This window comes from Sus scrofa, chromosome 8 (genome assembly GCF_054392235.1).
Source record: "Sus scrofa isolate SSC_HxYL_T2T_F1_AM1 chromosome 8, Sscrofa_HxYL_maternal_Yorkshire_Landrace_v2.0, whole genome shotgun sequence".
NCBI classification, from domain to species: Eukaryota; Metazoa; Chordata; class Mammalia; order Artiodactyla; family Suidae; genus Sus; species Sus scrofa.
In genome coordinates, this window is record NC_139390.1 from 28140644 (window position 1) to 28157425 (window position 16782).

Consider the following 16782-nt stretch of genomic DNA (forward strand, 5'->3'; position numbering starts at 1 on the left):
ATTTACTTGTTCCTATCTTTGTCTAAAAATAAAACTTCATGTTTTTCAGACAGAAGTCTTCTGACTGAATGTTCATAAGCCTTTATCAAGCAACCTTGGAAATGAAAGTTATCTGTTTAATAATGTGTCAAGTGCTTATTCTTTCACATAGTTAAGATTTTTCCTAATTTCATAAATAAACGACAGAAGCACTTGTCAAAAGGAAAAAAAAAAAATCTACTGTCATTTGGGAAAAAAGCCAGGCCTAATGCTTGTATAATTCCCAGTATAGGGATATGTCATGCTGATCTGTTAGTGGAAGGAACTGGAAAGAGAGCATCCTAAGGGGTCCCCAGTGTCCTCTCAGTTCTACTCCACATTAATCTCATGGCCATTTTTAATCAAACTGTCATTCTGAGATCCAGTTGCTTCATTTGTAAAATGAGGGTATTAACCCAGCACTATCTGAAAAGCACACTTATTGGAAATTGCTAAGGTTGTCTCAGATTAACATGAGTTGTTACATGAATCTGAGGTTTTGATTCTCAGTTTCCTGAGCGATAAAGGACATTTTAATATACACTTATTGTGGCATACACTTAGCCCACTTCTTAAGCCAGCTGTGCCCCCAAATTATATTCAGTAGAGTGTGGTAGCTCATACATGATCTCTGGAATCAGAGAGTCTTTGTTAGAATAAAAGCTCTATCACTTAAAAACTGTAACTTTGGGCAATTTTCTTATTGTATCTGTTTTATGGTTTCTTGTTTCTTTCTTTCTTTCTTTCTTTCTTTTTTTTTTTTTTTTTGGACTTTTTGCCATTTCTTGGGCCGCTACCGCGGCATATGGAGGTTCCCAGGCTAGGGGTCTAATCAGAGCTGTAGCCACTGGCCTATGCCAGAGCCACAGCAACGCAGGATCCCAGCCTTGTCTGCGACCTACACCACAGCTCATGGAAATGCCAGATCCTTAACCCACTGAGCAAGGCCAGGGATCAAACCCACAACCTCATGGTTCCTAGTCAGATTGGTTAACCACTGCGCCATGGCGGGAACTCCTGTTTTTCAGTTTCTTTATATGTAAAATGGTATAATAGTAAAGCGATTCTAGGGTCATTGAGCGGCTTGTGTAAGATACCTTTAAAGCACTTGGAAGAGTGCCTAGTGCACAGTAAATGGCTGACAAGTATTAGGTGTCATTACCAGGCCACTATGTATTTGTTCTACGATCCTGTCCAAGACCAGAGCTGAACAACTGAGATATAAACATGGGAATGATTTGGACCATTCAAATCTCCATCTCTCCTACATGCACCCCCCCCCCCCCCCCAGCTTTTGCACATGCACAAATGTGTGCCCATGCTCAAAAATTTCATCTGAGAGGCAGGACAGTTGGAAAGTTGGAAGCTGACATATACTGACCAAGTTGTTGGAAGTTCCAAAAATTTTGCCATTAAGGTCTCTGGAGCTCCCATCACAAAAGCAAAATGGTTTAGTTTTTTCCTTGGCTTCAGAGGGATTCTCCCAGTATGATTAGAATAGTTCTTGTTTTCAGGATTGTCTCTAAACTAGCTCAGTAAAACTCCTCTGTTTGGAACTAAAAGAAATAATTCACATAAATTGTATGTACTATTTAACTGTTTTAATAATTACTGTGTATAGTTCAGGGTACCGCATATAGTTACATGGCAGTACTTCTCCCTTTAAGCTATTAATTAGTTCAATATGGAATAGATACTTCTAAATTGTCTAAATTAGAATTGTATTCTGCTAAACAAACAATGAAAACACTTGCCTTCTGGAAAACCAAGCAAAGTGACATTGGTAAAATATCAGAAAGAAACAAATAAGAAACAAGTTCTTAGCTTTTCAAATTCATTATGAAAGAAATGTATTTAGATTTCAAAAATAGAAAACCTTTTTTAAAATAAAAGGATCAAATACCAAACCTGATGAACATTTTTTTGAAGTTTGGATTTTACATTGTATGTTTTGCATGGAAATTTAGTTTTTGGTTTTTCAGAAAAAAAATGACTAATTTTTAAAATTATTCTACTTTATTTTTTGTTTTTTGGGTTTTTTGTTTTTTACATTTCTTTATTAAAGTATAGTTGATTTAAAATGTTACGCCAATTTCTACCAAGCAGCAAAGTGACTCAGACCAAGTAATCTATTCTGCTTCACAGGCTCTTCATCTTTTCAGAGTTGATATTACTCATGTTTATTTTTTTAGCTACTTTCCCTACACTCTTGTAACTTCAGCAATTCTGACAATTCACTGATCACCAGCATCACCAGTATGTTAATAATCCTTCAATCCCTATCACCTGCCCTTACCTCTCTATTAACCTATTCATTTGTCTGTCATGTACACTGTCTACTAGATAGGATATCATCATTTTTTTTCTCTTAGGTCTGTTTCACTAGTCTATCAATTAGCAATTCTTCCATCACATTAATTCTCCAAACTAGAATACTGGAAATCAATTTGAGTTAATGCATGAAATCAGTTCTTGCTTATTGATGAACATACTTTCAATAACATATACTTTAACCAAAACTTAACTGTCTCAGTATCATCCAGTACAAAGCATTAAATATAGAAGTATCTCAGTAAACTCTCATTAGGTAGATTCCTCCATCCTAAGTTTTCAGGAACACTCTATAAAATATTGTGAGCCAAGTAAGAATGAGTTAATTTGGGAAGATGATGGAATATTTGGGAAAACAATTTGAAGCATTAAGAATAATTGAATCACATACATAAAGGCTAGATTACTTGAATTTTCTCATTGGAAACTGAGTGGTCTGAATTATTCTTTTTCCTATTACTTTAGGTATCAGATCTCTTGAATAATGTGGCTCATAAATGCTTATTCTTACAAATTCAGAATATGTTATAAAAAGTAAAGAAATATTTTTAAAGATTTCAAATAATTGTACTAAGAAAATGGAGTTTAGCTCCCTAATTTCAGTTTATTTATAGTGCTATCACCTTAAGAGAAAGCCTGAGATGGACACACAACACAACTCTACAATGCATGGATAAATCCTTAAATTTTAAGGATGAAACATATCTTTATACATTTACTAAATTCATAGTAAAATTATAAACCTAAGCATATGCTTCTTTTTTAATGATTTTATTTTTTCCATTACAGTTGGTTTACAGTGTTGTGTCCATTTCAACTGTACAGCAAAGTGACCCAGTCACATAGGTATTTATATACATTCTTTTTCTCACATTATCCTCCATCATGTTCCACTATAAGTGACTAGATATAGTTCCCAGTGCTATACAGAAGGACATCATTGCTTATCCACTCCAAATGCAAGAGTTGGCACCTATTAACCCCAGATTCCCAGTATATTCCACTTACTCCCCCTCCACCTTGGCAACCACACATCTGTTCTCTATGTCCATGAGTTTTTTTTTTCTGTGGAAAGGTTCATTTGTGCCATATACTAGATCACAGATATAAATTATATCATATGGTATTTGTCTTTCTCTTGTTGACTTTCTTCACTTAGTATGAGAGTCTCTAATTCCATCCATGTTGCTGCAAATAACATTATTTTGTTCTTTTTTGTGGCTGAGTAGTATTCCGTTGTGTGTGTGTGTATGTGTGTGTACCACATCTTCTCTTTTTTATATAAGATTTTTTTTTCATTAGTGCTGGTTTGCAGTGTTCTGTCAAATTTCCACTGTACAGCATGGTGACCCAGTTACACATACATGTATACATTCTTTTTTCTCGCATTATCATGATCCATCATAAGTGACTAGATATAGTTCCCAGTACTATACACCAGGATATCATTGCTAATCCATTCCAAAGGCAATAGTTTACTTCCATTAACCCCAAGCTCCCCATCCATCCCACTCCCTTCCCCTCCCCCTTGGCAACCACAAGTCTATTCTCCAAGTCCATGATTTTCTTTTTTATGGAAAGGTTCATTTGTGCCATATATTAGATTCCAGATATAAGCGATATCATATGTTATTTTTCTTTCTCTTTCTGACTTACTTCACTCAGTAGGAGAGTCTCTAGTTCCATCCATGTTGCTGCAAATGGCATTATTTTGTTCTCTTTTATGGCCAAGTAGTATTCCATTGTGTATATATACCCCATCTTCCTAATCCAATCATCTGTTGATGGACATTTGGGTTGTTTCCATGTCTTGGCTATTGCGAATAGTGCTGCAATGAACATGAGGGTGCATGTCTTTTTCAAGGAAAGTTTTGTCTGGATATATGCCCAAGAGTGGGATTTCTGGGTCATATGGTAGTTCTATATTTAGTTTTCTGCAGGACCCCATACTGTTTTCCATAGTGGTTGTACCCATTTACATTCCCACCAACATTGTAGGAGGGTTCCCTTCTCTCCACATACTCTCAAGCACTTGCTATTTGTTGAACTGTTAATTATGGCCATTCTGACAGGTGTCAGGTGGTACCTCATAGTAGTTTGATTTGAATTTCTCTAATAATCAGTGATGTTGAACATTTTTTTATGTCTTTGATGGCCATTTGTATATCTTCTTTGGAGAACTGTTTATTCCGGTCTTTTCCCATTTTTCTATTTGGTTGTTGGTGTGTTTTTTTTGTTTGTTTTTGTTCTGTTTTGTTTTGTTTTGCTAGTAAGTTGTATAAGTTGTTTGTATATTTTAGAGATTAATATATTTAGTACCTGTTTGATATTAATGAAATATTTTTCAGTTTAATCCTTTTCATAATATATCTAATACATTTCTATAGCAGCTCTAGGGCCTGCTCCTCTTGATAAGGAAATTCTATAGCTAATAAACCATGGAAGTCTGTGTTGGTTCAGCACTAAGCAGACCACTAAACTCAGAATTCACTATAAACAAACCCTGTTTACTTTTTTAAAAATCAGTATAATTGATGACAGTTTTTAGGATGGCAGTTGTCATCTAGACCTTAGTAATTTTCCTCCTTTTCATCCTTCAAACCGCTGAGAATCATTTCCAAATGACTTGCTAACATCAGATTCAATCCCTTAACTCTGTTTGATAAAGACGGCCAAATGCACACAAGGTATACATACAGCAAAGCCTTATTAATAATGGCATTACCCAAACCAGTGATTCTCAACTCCTCTTGACATTAAAATTGCCTAAGGATATTTTTAAAAAATACATGTGCCTATATTCTAAAAAAAGATATTCTGATTTAACTAACCTGATTTAAAGACCAAATCTCTTTTCCTTTAAGGCAACAAGGGTAAATCCATTATGTATCTAGGTTCGAGAATCACTGCTAATTTAGAGCAGTGGTCAACAAAATTTTAACAGAGATGAAACAGAGCAGAACCCTGTGTTCCCCCTCCCCCAAGTACAAAGGCTCCCCCTTGACCTCTGTCTTCTGTTTGTAGAAAAGCTGAACTCTCCCAGGCCTCTCTGAGTCACAAAAGTGCTGGCTCAAACAGTCAATGATTAGGACAATAAAATCACAGAATCCTTTAGTCTCTGATGCACATTTCTGAGTGGTTTTGCAGATACTATAACTTCTACCAGGGGGAAAAAGCTAACTGTATGATGGCCAGATTGCAGCCATAACATAAACTGTTCTATCTGGAGCTGTACTGAATCTACAGCTAGCACAATTCTAACAAATGGCTTTCTGAGAATGGGATTAACAGTACCGCTCATAATAATTTATATATTTGTGCCCACAAAATAATTATAGCTTGTTCTGCCCATGTATGTTAAAGGGCAACTAACATTGTCAGCAAAGAAAGGCTACAGACCCATGTTGATATCTTCCACTTTGAGAATACGGTGCCCCATGTCAGTACAAAGAAATTACAGAAGATGGACCTTCACCCATAATCTCATAGAAATGTAATGATATCCTGACAAGCGGGTATTTTCAAAGCAGCTTTTGGCAGGAAAGAGCTCTCTGTAGGAGGCCACTTTTGCCTTGTCACTTTAGCAAAGCTATATTGTAACATCTTAAACCAGGCACCCCCATGGTCTACTCATCTCCAGCCCAAGCACACCTTTCAAATCTTTCAATTACACAATTTCTTACTTAACCATTTGGTTTTTTTTCAGTAGGTCAAATGTGTGAACAAGATTCTTAAGATCACAAGGAATCAACAGGGTGAACACAGTAGAAGATGATGACTAGTCTGATCCCCTATCTCAGTGACAGTTAAGAGAGTGTCACTTCCCCTTTTCCTTTAAAAACTTTCAGGGCTGAGCAGAATCATCCAAGTTGGTTTTGTGGACAAAAGTCTGACGTCTCCCAGATAGCCAAATTTCTGATTAAAAGCAATGTTTTCCATTTCTAACAACACCTGCTCTTGAGTATTGATTTTCCAGTGACGAGCAGCTGAACTTCAGGTGGGTAACAGAGATTAGATGTAACAGAGAGTAGATGTTTACAAACTGCAACAAAGTGAAAGAGTTAAAACTGAAATAAAATGTTTTGTTGTCTTAACCATGTTTTAAATGTGGTGCCTTATGGTTTACACTAACTGATTAGAAGATTGTTTAAGAAACTATAATTTTAAAGTAGCCAATTCAACACCACCAGGAGTTTTCCTTGGCCTACAAAAAATGTAAAAATTAAACACAATTCATATAAAACCTGAGACAACAATTTGGATCTACTAACTGAAAACAGGAATGGCCAAACCATGTGCCATACAGAAAATATATAATTGACAATGTTTGTCTTATAGCAGATTCAGAACAGGATATGCTTAAATCCATTTTCTTTTCTTCCTCTTTTAAGATTCAATCTCTACCTCATTTTTCTTCCAAAAGAAACACCTGACATTGAATTAATTGCATTCATCTGTTGATATTTATCTACTTATATATTTTAATTATTTTAGAAAATTGTAACTTTATTGGGGAATGATTAAAAAAATATATACACTTGTATATATTTATAAAGTATACAACATGATTTACATACACATACATTGTAGAATGGTTATCAAAATTAAGATAATATAGTAATCACCCCCCATAATTAACACAGTTAACATGTGCAGGGGTACATGCATGTGTGTGATAAAAATACTAAAGATCAACTGCTCTTAAATATGGAGCATTGCTTTTTAGAAAGAGGTATCTGGTTTCTAAAACATGGAGTGCTTCAGTGTGACTGCTCTCTGTGGGAAAATTTGGGGCTTCAAAGAATTCTGGACCAGCTCTACCCTTTGGAAACACAAAATAACTTGCTGAGAGTAAGTCCAACTTAAGTCTATTTGTTAGGGAGCTACAACTGAATCCTTAAAAAGAAAACCTAATTACTTTTATTTATTTTTATTTTTTGGTTGAATCCGTGGCAAGTGGAAGTTCTGGGGCCAGGGATAGAATCCATGGCACTACAGTGAGCTGAGCTACCCCAGTAACAATGCTGGATCCTTAACCTGTTGAGCCACCAAGGAACTCCCCTAGTTTCTCTTAGATGGCCTATCCAACTTTTTGTTTGTTTCACACTAAAATTGATTTTAAATAGAAATAAAAATATCATCAGTTTATGCGAAGAGTAAAGAGTAGATACCAGAGGAATGCTGGTGATGTGAACAAATTATTTTAAAATGACAGTTCTTTAGAGATTCAGGCATATATGTGATTCAGGTACATATATATATATATATATAAACACACACACACACACACCATATATATATTGTGTATGTATATATATACACACACACACACATATATAGTGTGTGTGTGTGTGTGTGTGTGTGTGTGTGTGTGTGTGTGCACGCACTGTGCACATGCACTGCCTATGGGCTCTTTGGACTCATAAATACAAAATGAAACTAAGACAAGGAGGTAATGAAGGGTAAGGTCATTATATTCACAGGCATAGTCAAATACAAATATAGACATATGTTTGCATATGTTACCTACATCAAGTAGTCAATGACATGTCAAATGGAGGTCAGAAAAGGTATTTCTGTCCTCTTCTACAGAAAACATCAGCAAGTTGAAGAGAATGATAGTCTTATTGGACAAGTGACTGCCTGATAATGACAAAGATGCTTTAAATGGAACACAGCTGATTCCTTATTTCAGGATCCAAGAAGTGGTTACATTATAAAACTGTGATTAAAAATTTAATGAAACTCTGTTTAGTAAAGATGGTGTATTACCTGTTATTTCCATGTTTTAATCATTGGAAAATATCAATTAAAAATTTACTAGTATTAACATCCTCAGATAACTTCACTTTAAAATTAAAATATTTAAGCAAGGTCAATACTAAATACTGGTAGGACATGGCTTTTTTCCTGATTAGGCCAACCTGCACTTTTACTTTTTGATAGAGAATGGAAGCTTTCAGAATCAATATCCAAGTGGGACCAGTTATAAAGTGGTAGTCAACTGCTATTTATGCCTACAGTTTCAATTCCTCAAAGGCCATTCATCTATCTGCCAGGAGTAATTAAATATGTGGAAGATGCATCGGAGGCAAGTATGTTCTCAAGTAGGAAGATTTTTAAACCATCAATATGAGTAAAAGGTGATGTGGAGAAAAGATACCACAGGAAGTTTCATATCTACAAAAATAAATAAATAAATAAAGGCAAAAAAAAAAAAACATTGCCTAAGGGAATAACCCCCAAGTGACTTTTGAATTGTTTAAACTGAGATTTTAGATGGCTCAATACATAGTGCTCTTTGCTCCTATGAGGCTCTGAAAAATTAAGGGCAGACAAAGGGGTAAAGAGAAAAATCACCTTTACTGATGAGTATGTTGGAGACTATTCCTTAATGAATTGAAGTAGACTCGTTAATACTACATCTGGGATTAAGGAAACTTGCCCCTCAGTTTTAGGCAGTCTCCCATGTGAGAGCTGGCCCCCAAAAAACTTATTTTGTCAAGGAACATCATCTGCAGGTGCAGGTATCCAGACTCTCAAAAGATGGAAGAGACTGATTTCCTCTTCCAAACTTACAAGTAATCTACTCTTCTACCTCTGAGGTAAGGAAGTATGTGTGCAGAGAGGTCATGAGTGTTACACTAATAATGAACCTATGTGTAGAAATGTCCCACAAGAGAAAGGTGGCTCCTCCTCCCTGCAAATTAATACTCTGGGGTAATCAGCCTCTGGGCAGTATTCTGGGATTGTATCTGCCTGTTTAAAATGCTGTAGTGACTGGCTCTAACCTCCATAAGTCTACACATACATACAGCAAGAGGTAAGTGAAAAGAATTTGGAGTCAGGCACACATGACTCCAAATCCCAGCTCTGCAGCTCATTAATGTGAAAATGAGGGCAAAGGAATCACAGTTTCCAAGGTTTGGGTTCTTTTCCCTGTAAAATGAGGTTGTATTGGCTTTCTGCTGGTGCTATAACCTAGTGGCTTAAGACACTACACATTTTTATCTTAATAGTTCTAAAGGCCAGAAGTCTAATGGGTCTTACAGGAAAAAAAAAAAAAAAATCAAGGTATGAACAGAACTATAATCCTTCTCAAGGTTCTAGGGGGAGAATCTGTTTCCTGGCTTTCTAGAAGCTTCTAGAAGCACTTGCATTCCTTGAATTGTGGTCCCTTCCTCCTTCAAATTTCATCATCCCAACCTCTCATTCTATTGTCATGTTTTTTATTGTTTTTCTTCTTTTTTTTTTTTTTTTAACTTTGACATTCCTTCATATAAGGACCCTTGTGATTACATTTGGGCCTACTGGGATAATTCAGGATAGTCTTCTCATTTTAGAATCCTTAGTTTAATCACATTAACAATGATCCTTTCTACATGTGACATAACATATTCACAGATTTTGGTAATTAAAATGTGGATAACTTTGGAAAGCTATTAGTCAGCCTACCACAAGGGCAATAATAGTATCACCTCTTAGGCTCATTATAAAGATAAAATAATCCACACACAAAAAACGGTGACATAGTAAGTGCTCAACTAATATTTTTAAGTCTTGTTGCTCCTGTTAATGGAAACCTTAGAGGACATCATGTAAACCACATAATTCAGCATTACATTTTCTACTATAATATAATGGGTGATTGAATTTAATTTGCCTTGGTGTTATCTAGTGAATATCAGCCACTCCTCTTGGCCCTTTGAAGCCTTTGAACATTCTTCCCCTACTTACGGCAATTCCTCTCTTTGTGAATTTCAACCATGGAAGTCAGATACTGGTATTCATGGACGCTCTTTCAGCTAAGGTGCAGACATGTGGCCTAGGCTCTGTTAATCAGATGGATTTGTGGTGATTTTTGAATCAGAAGATAGCAAAATCAAAATGAAGCCTTCATGTGGGAACCATTTCAGCAATGGTGGTGGCAGCCACATCTAGAAGAGTAGTGGAAGACCTTCAAGAAGGAAAAATCTAGAGCCTGCCAATCACAGGGTTCTGGCTGCAAGGCAGTGTTTGGTTGCAGTGGTGGCAGTAGGGTTTCCCTTTGAGCGGTACCAGTGTGATTTGGGGCACTGTTCCTGGTTCGACACCCCCAACCTTGGCTTCCCAGGAAGTTAGGTAGGCTATCTGATATCCTACTTAAACAGGTTTATGTCTTTTTTTACCCAACCACTACGAATGCAGACATTTTTATCTTGACTCTGCTATTAAATTGTTTTCTCTCTGAGGACAAGGATCCTAAGATGTGTAACCTAAGACGTGATTATATAGAATATGTATGGGAATCAAACACTGGGAGCTTGAAAATGGATAATAGGAAGTTGTATCCTCTATTGGCACAAGTCAGCAAATATAACTCAAATTATAACAAGGAAATCTTCTAAACAGCAATATCAGCAAATGACCAAGTAGAGGGAAAATAAGTAAAATCAGTATGAACACATAATCATCAGCCAAACACTGATGCCACGTAAAACTTATTTCCGGTCTTTGCAGTAAAGTGAATGGACTCCAGAAAGGGAAAATAGTATTAAGATGTGAAGTTCTCCAAAGTCAAAGCTTTTCCTCTTTGTAGCAATCAAACTATGCCCTGGCTGATGCAGTAGAAGTACAAATTGAGTGCTTTGGATAAAGTGGGTCCACTTGTGCTATTTTGAGCATCTTATGATGCTACAAGTTAAGAGGTACAAACTGTTGATTTAAGGTAGTGAAATTGCACAAAATGAAAGCAAGATGTTTTTTTTCAATTTCACTAGAGCAAAATTTTTTTAAATGTCATTTTAAGGCAAAATCATCAAACTGCCTACTTCCTACTCTGCTGAGTGAGTAATAGAGAAATTTAAAAAGTATATGTGGCTGAGTGACTGTTTAGGCTTTTATTTTACAGAAATGTGAAAATCCTGATTTCATGTCTCCTTTATACAGTATAGTCCAGAACTTTACACCCCTAGCTAACCCTGGGCTCTGGTTAATAAAGATCCATTATCCTCAGAAGAGAATTTGAGAACACAGGCTGTGCACTGATTAGAATAAAATACACAACAGAAGTAGTTAGAAATATTACTTCAACTTGGAAACAAAAGGCCTTTTTTGGAGAATAACATATTAATTGTGCCCTACTAGTTAAATAAAAATTTAACTAAATTGACCTATCATTAGGCCACGGATTATACCTACAGACATGTGAAATTAGTTTTAAATATTAACCTCTCTTTAATTGTTCAGTAAAATGCTCTCAAATGGACTTTGTTAGTATGGTAATTCTGCTGTTTTTATTTTTCACTCATACCTTTCCATCTTATCCCCTCCCCCCATTGATTGCCTTCTGTTTCTATTCATTTGGAAAAGAAGAAAGAGAGGAGGAATGAGGAATTTTCCAGATCCTGAACTGACTTTTTCTCAGTAATTACTGTTTCTAATATGGGGGATTTAATCAAATCCCTGTGTAAGCCAAAGGATTGAACGACCATGCAGAGCCTTTATGTAAAAAATAGATACAGGTCTTCTTAAGAGCTGAAGGATTTACACTGTTATGAAAATGAGTAAATATAACTGTCACCTGGGAAAAAGTTGTGTCAGGGCTTTGAGCACCTGCCTTGGGATTATTTACATGAACATCTCAGGGAGATGTGGATAAGGATTTGATTCTGGGAGCCTTGATATTACTCCTCTCCCTCCTCCTCTTCCCTCTTTTCTCAGTCAGAGGATTAGATTATGTACAGAAGAAGTAGGGAACTTGAAGGCATGATAGGGCATAGGATGTTCATATACATGAAGACAAAGAACTGAGGGCCCCAAACTCAGAAGAGGTGGGTTAGGATATTCAACATACTCCTTCCAAGTTAAGAAATTTAGGATAGATAATGTCACCTCTCTGTGCCTTACTTTTAAAATAAGAAATGGGCATAATAGTAACTGTTTTTTAGGTTACTTAATGATGAATGTTTTAAACGAGTATATGAAAGATATTATCCTGCCAGAAAAGTTTAAAATGGTAAGACACTCAAATTCGAGCAAATGGTATGGGAATAACTCCCAGTATATCTTCTATTTCAGTCATCTAATTTTATTCTTTTCCCTCCCCAGCAGCTCTTTTGCAATAAAAGCAAGGCCATGAAGCTTATTGTTCAATAAAGGAGATGGTGGCTTCATTGCAGAACATAGAGCAAAGGAATATATCACATGGAGAAACACTGAACCACTGAAAGCAGACATTAAAAGCCTTTCCTCTACAGACCATAGATGTCTGTTGAGAGATGAATAGTATAGTTTTAAAAAAGGCACTAGTTAACCGGTTTCTCTTTTTAAGTATAACACTGGAACTACTGAAGGTGTATTACAAATCAAGGAATCAAAGAAAGACTTAGATTTCTTTTTTTCAGGGGCAAAACCCCAGGGTAAGAGATTAGCTTCTCATTATTTATCTATCTACCCATCTATCTATCCATCCACCCAGGCTATTTCCCTGGAAAATGCAAATCCTTCTAAGAAATCACATGGTGAGCAGGCTGCCATATCTAAAGAGGCACAGGGAAGTAGATGAGAAATGGCCAATGGAGATGTCCATAGAAGTGTTTGTCCCCAACCTCCTAAGAGCCTGCATAGAATGGAGGGAGATGGATAGAATGGGAAGTGAATAAAATGGAGAGCTCCTAGGCTACGACTGACTGTGGTAGCTGGAGAACTCGTCAGAAGAGAACCACCATGAAGGGAGAAGCGATCTTGAAGCAGAGGGCTTAAGGATGGTTTTCCCAAACCTAGAATTGTCCTAATTCAGGCCATCTGAACTGTCAGGGCAAGATGAGGTGCCTTGTCAGAGGGGGATGGCTAACCTCCCTGGAATCAACCACCCTATTTTGTCTTTATCAAAGAGAATGAAAAGACCCTGTCCATTGACACTCTAGTAGAAAAGGGATTGAGAATAGATGCTAAACTACATAGATATGTTGCATGGGTTTCCTCAGGCAGAGATAGATGGAACACAGATGTCCGCCCAGTTCCCTAACAACATGAGGCTATGCATATTTCTTCCTATACCCACTTGTAACTTTGGAAATGAGGACTTGATGGGGCAGGACCCTGGGCGAAGAAAGGAAGACATAATGAAGGTTTTGAATTTTGCAAGGGCCATTTACCTAAAAGAAACTTCTAAACTGCATATGACGAAGTCATCTGTAATCTGAAATTGTATGTTCTTTCCATTAGAAAACTGGAGTTCCAGAGCAAAAGGAGACAGGGAATAAGGTCAAGAAAATTACATTTTTTCCACTAGTTTATCTTATTCTTGATGCTACTACAACTTAATGTATTTTTAAGAATACTCTATGTGTGGGAGTTCCCATCGTGGTGCAGTGGTTAACGAATCCTACTAGGAACGATGAGGTTGCAGGTTCGATCCCTGGCCTTACTCAGTGGGTTAAGGATCTGGTGTTGCCATGAGCTGTGGTATAGGTCACAGACGTGGCTTGGATCCCATGTTGCTGTGGCTCTGGCGTAGGCCAGGGCTACAGCTCCGAATTAAACCCCTAGCCTGTAAACCTCCATATGCCACAGGAGCGGCCCTAGAAAAGGCAAAAAAAAAAAAAAAAAAAAAAAAAAAAAGAATAATCTATGTGGAAAGTGGACGCTACAGGTCAAGGTTCTTAGATTGTATCAGAGTGGCTCAGAGGCACCCAGAGTGCTAGTCAGGTTGCACTGGTCAACAGCAGCAATCAGTGAGAAGGGACAAGCATCCCTGGGTGCCTCACTGAGTGACTCACATGATATTGATGAGGATGATGGAGTTTCTTGAAGAAATCTAGCACAGAAAGGTAAGGGCGGCACTTCCTCTAGCAGAAAAGTGAAGATTTCCAACACAGCAAAGATTTCTATGATGAGAGGTACCAAGGGTACATACCAGGAGTCCATCAACAGTCTAGTTCTCACTATTTCCTAAAGAAAGTAGACATGCAAAAATCTATGAGACAGTCTCCAATTATCTGATTTTATCTCATTTTACCCCAGCCTCGACTTGGTTAATATATTTCATATATATTTTATCTTTATTCCCAATACAACATTAAATTAATTTTTTATCATTTATTTATATATATATATTTTTTATACTGTACAGCATGGTGACCCAGTTGCACTTACATGTATAAATTCTTTTTTCTCACATTACATGTTCCATCATAAGTGACTAGACAGAGTTCCCAGTGCTAAACAGGAGGATCCCATTGCTAATCCATCCCGAATTAATTTTCAATTAAATTAATGTTCAATTAGGCAAACTTGGAACATAAAAAAGGAATAGTAAAGAGTAACAACACCTCCTATGATGGATTACCCTCATTTCATATATATTGCTTTATATAGTTAAAATCATAATTTTCCTAATTTTAATGCTTTTTTAAAATTCCATTTTATTTAATATATTAGGAACTTTTTGTCCCTTTCATTTATTTGGAGGGGGGTTTCCCTTGAGAGGACTTTTTAGTAACCATTGAAAACCAAGATTGTCAGAGCACATCAGCGCTTGGCTTTTCTTTAGAATTTCAGAATCTTCTAACCCAGAAGCTAAGAACATATTAATTTAATAATACGAGCTTTGTGTTAGTTTAGGTCAGGTATCAAGATAAGAGTAACACGCAAGGATTACAACAGAAATGCTTCTGTAATGGAAAACAGGGAAGGAAAGGCTGGGAGACTCATGTGTCTAAGATGCTGGTTTGACAGTGGAGAGAGGGAGAGAAGACGGGTGAAGTACACTTAACTGCTATACAGAGGAGTCCTCGAGTTAGAAGAGGAATCTGCCTTGCCTTAACACACCTGTCCACCCCTCACCTTTCACCTCATTGGTTGATAGCAGTCAAGTGAGATGCATGCCCTCTGGGCAAACTAGACAACGGACTTCAAATCTCCGCAGTTGTGTTCTTGGGCGTCCTATTCCAGTCTGCCTGGGACATTCTTACAGTTGTTCCCAGTCATTTGTAGCTAAAGAAAGGGCATTCAAACTTTTCTCACAGATATTTATTTATAGAAGTGGTACCAATTCATCTTTGGGCCAATCTTCCTTTGCTTTAGGAAAATCATCAAAACAAATCTTTAATGCTGGTTGAAATTATTTAAAAATATAACATCTGGCATACCGAAAAAAATTTAACAAAGTTGGATCAGGGCTTGTTTCATATTTAAGACTGATAGAAAAGTGAGTTTGAAGCCTAATTCTAACCATCTCTACCCTTGTCTTTACATTTCAAAACTTGAAATGTGCACTGGTGTACATTTTTAAATGCTTGATTCCGTTTGCTTTCCTTCTATAACTTTATCTCAGATATCATTATTCTTTCCTACATATTTTCTCTACTCTTGGCAGCTTTTCTCTCCTGCTGTCTCGGTTGTGGCTTCTGCTCATGTATAATTGTAGCTCTTACCTGAAAGCACCTTTTAGGGTCTGTAAAATCTGTTCCATGTTTCCGCTGCAATTGAAGTCTATTGTTCAGCCATCCAATGCTACAAAGCAAAGCTTCTGGGATTCTGCTGCGGAAGGCATTACACGCTGCATTCTTTTGTGTAAGGGTGATTTGCTGCTCTTTCAAAAGGAGTTTTCTAGTGGAAATAATTATTTGAAGCTGCAGAAAGGACATTTAAATTTCTCACAGATTTCAGCGTATAGGAGTGGTAGCACCAATGTATCTTTTGACCAAACTGTCTTAACTTTAGGAAAATCAGTCAAATGAGCCTTTTAAAAAAAAAAAAATGTTAAAGAAACAATGCCCCATTGTTCTTAGAATTATAAAGTTAAGACTAACCTTGAAGCAGATGGTTTAAACTGAAAATACTGAAGGTTTGCTTTAGACATTTAAATATGAAGTCTTTTAAAATTTTAGGAATATAGAGTTCTCTAAATATATATTTAGATTTAATGCTCTGAAATTTTGGGGGGTGATGTAGTTGTTGTTTTAATCCAATTATTTTATTGAAAAGATTTGGGGAACAGATATTTCTGAGAGCATTTGTATAATTGATGTTTCATATTACATGAAGGGCTGGACACAAAAGCTAAACCAGAATGCTGGGGTCTTATTCATGATGCTCCTTTTGAAAAAAATCTCTCAGAATTTAAGAATTGTTTTGTCATATGTTTTGATTTTCCTCTCTTAGCTACTTTCTGTTTCCAAAGAAGGAAATGCGTATTTCCATCACCAATCACTCTGCAGTAGGAAACTTAATGGCTGTTGGAAGTGGGAAGCCATAATTTTCCTCTAGTTCTAGGTCCAAAGTGGATCTCAGTTAGGATGGAGATTTCTGGGGAATCCCCCTCCTCCCCCGACTGGTGGAGGTTGAACAGACACCCACCAATTTTAAGTTCTAAAATTAGCCTTTCTGGTAGCTGGCGTACACTTTTCCCAATATTGTATTCGCTTATCTTCAACTTTTTGTAAAATA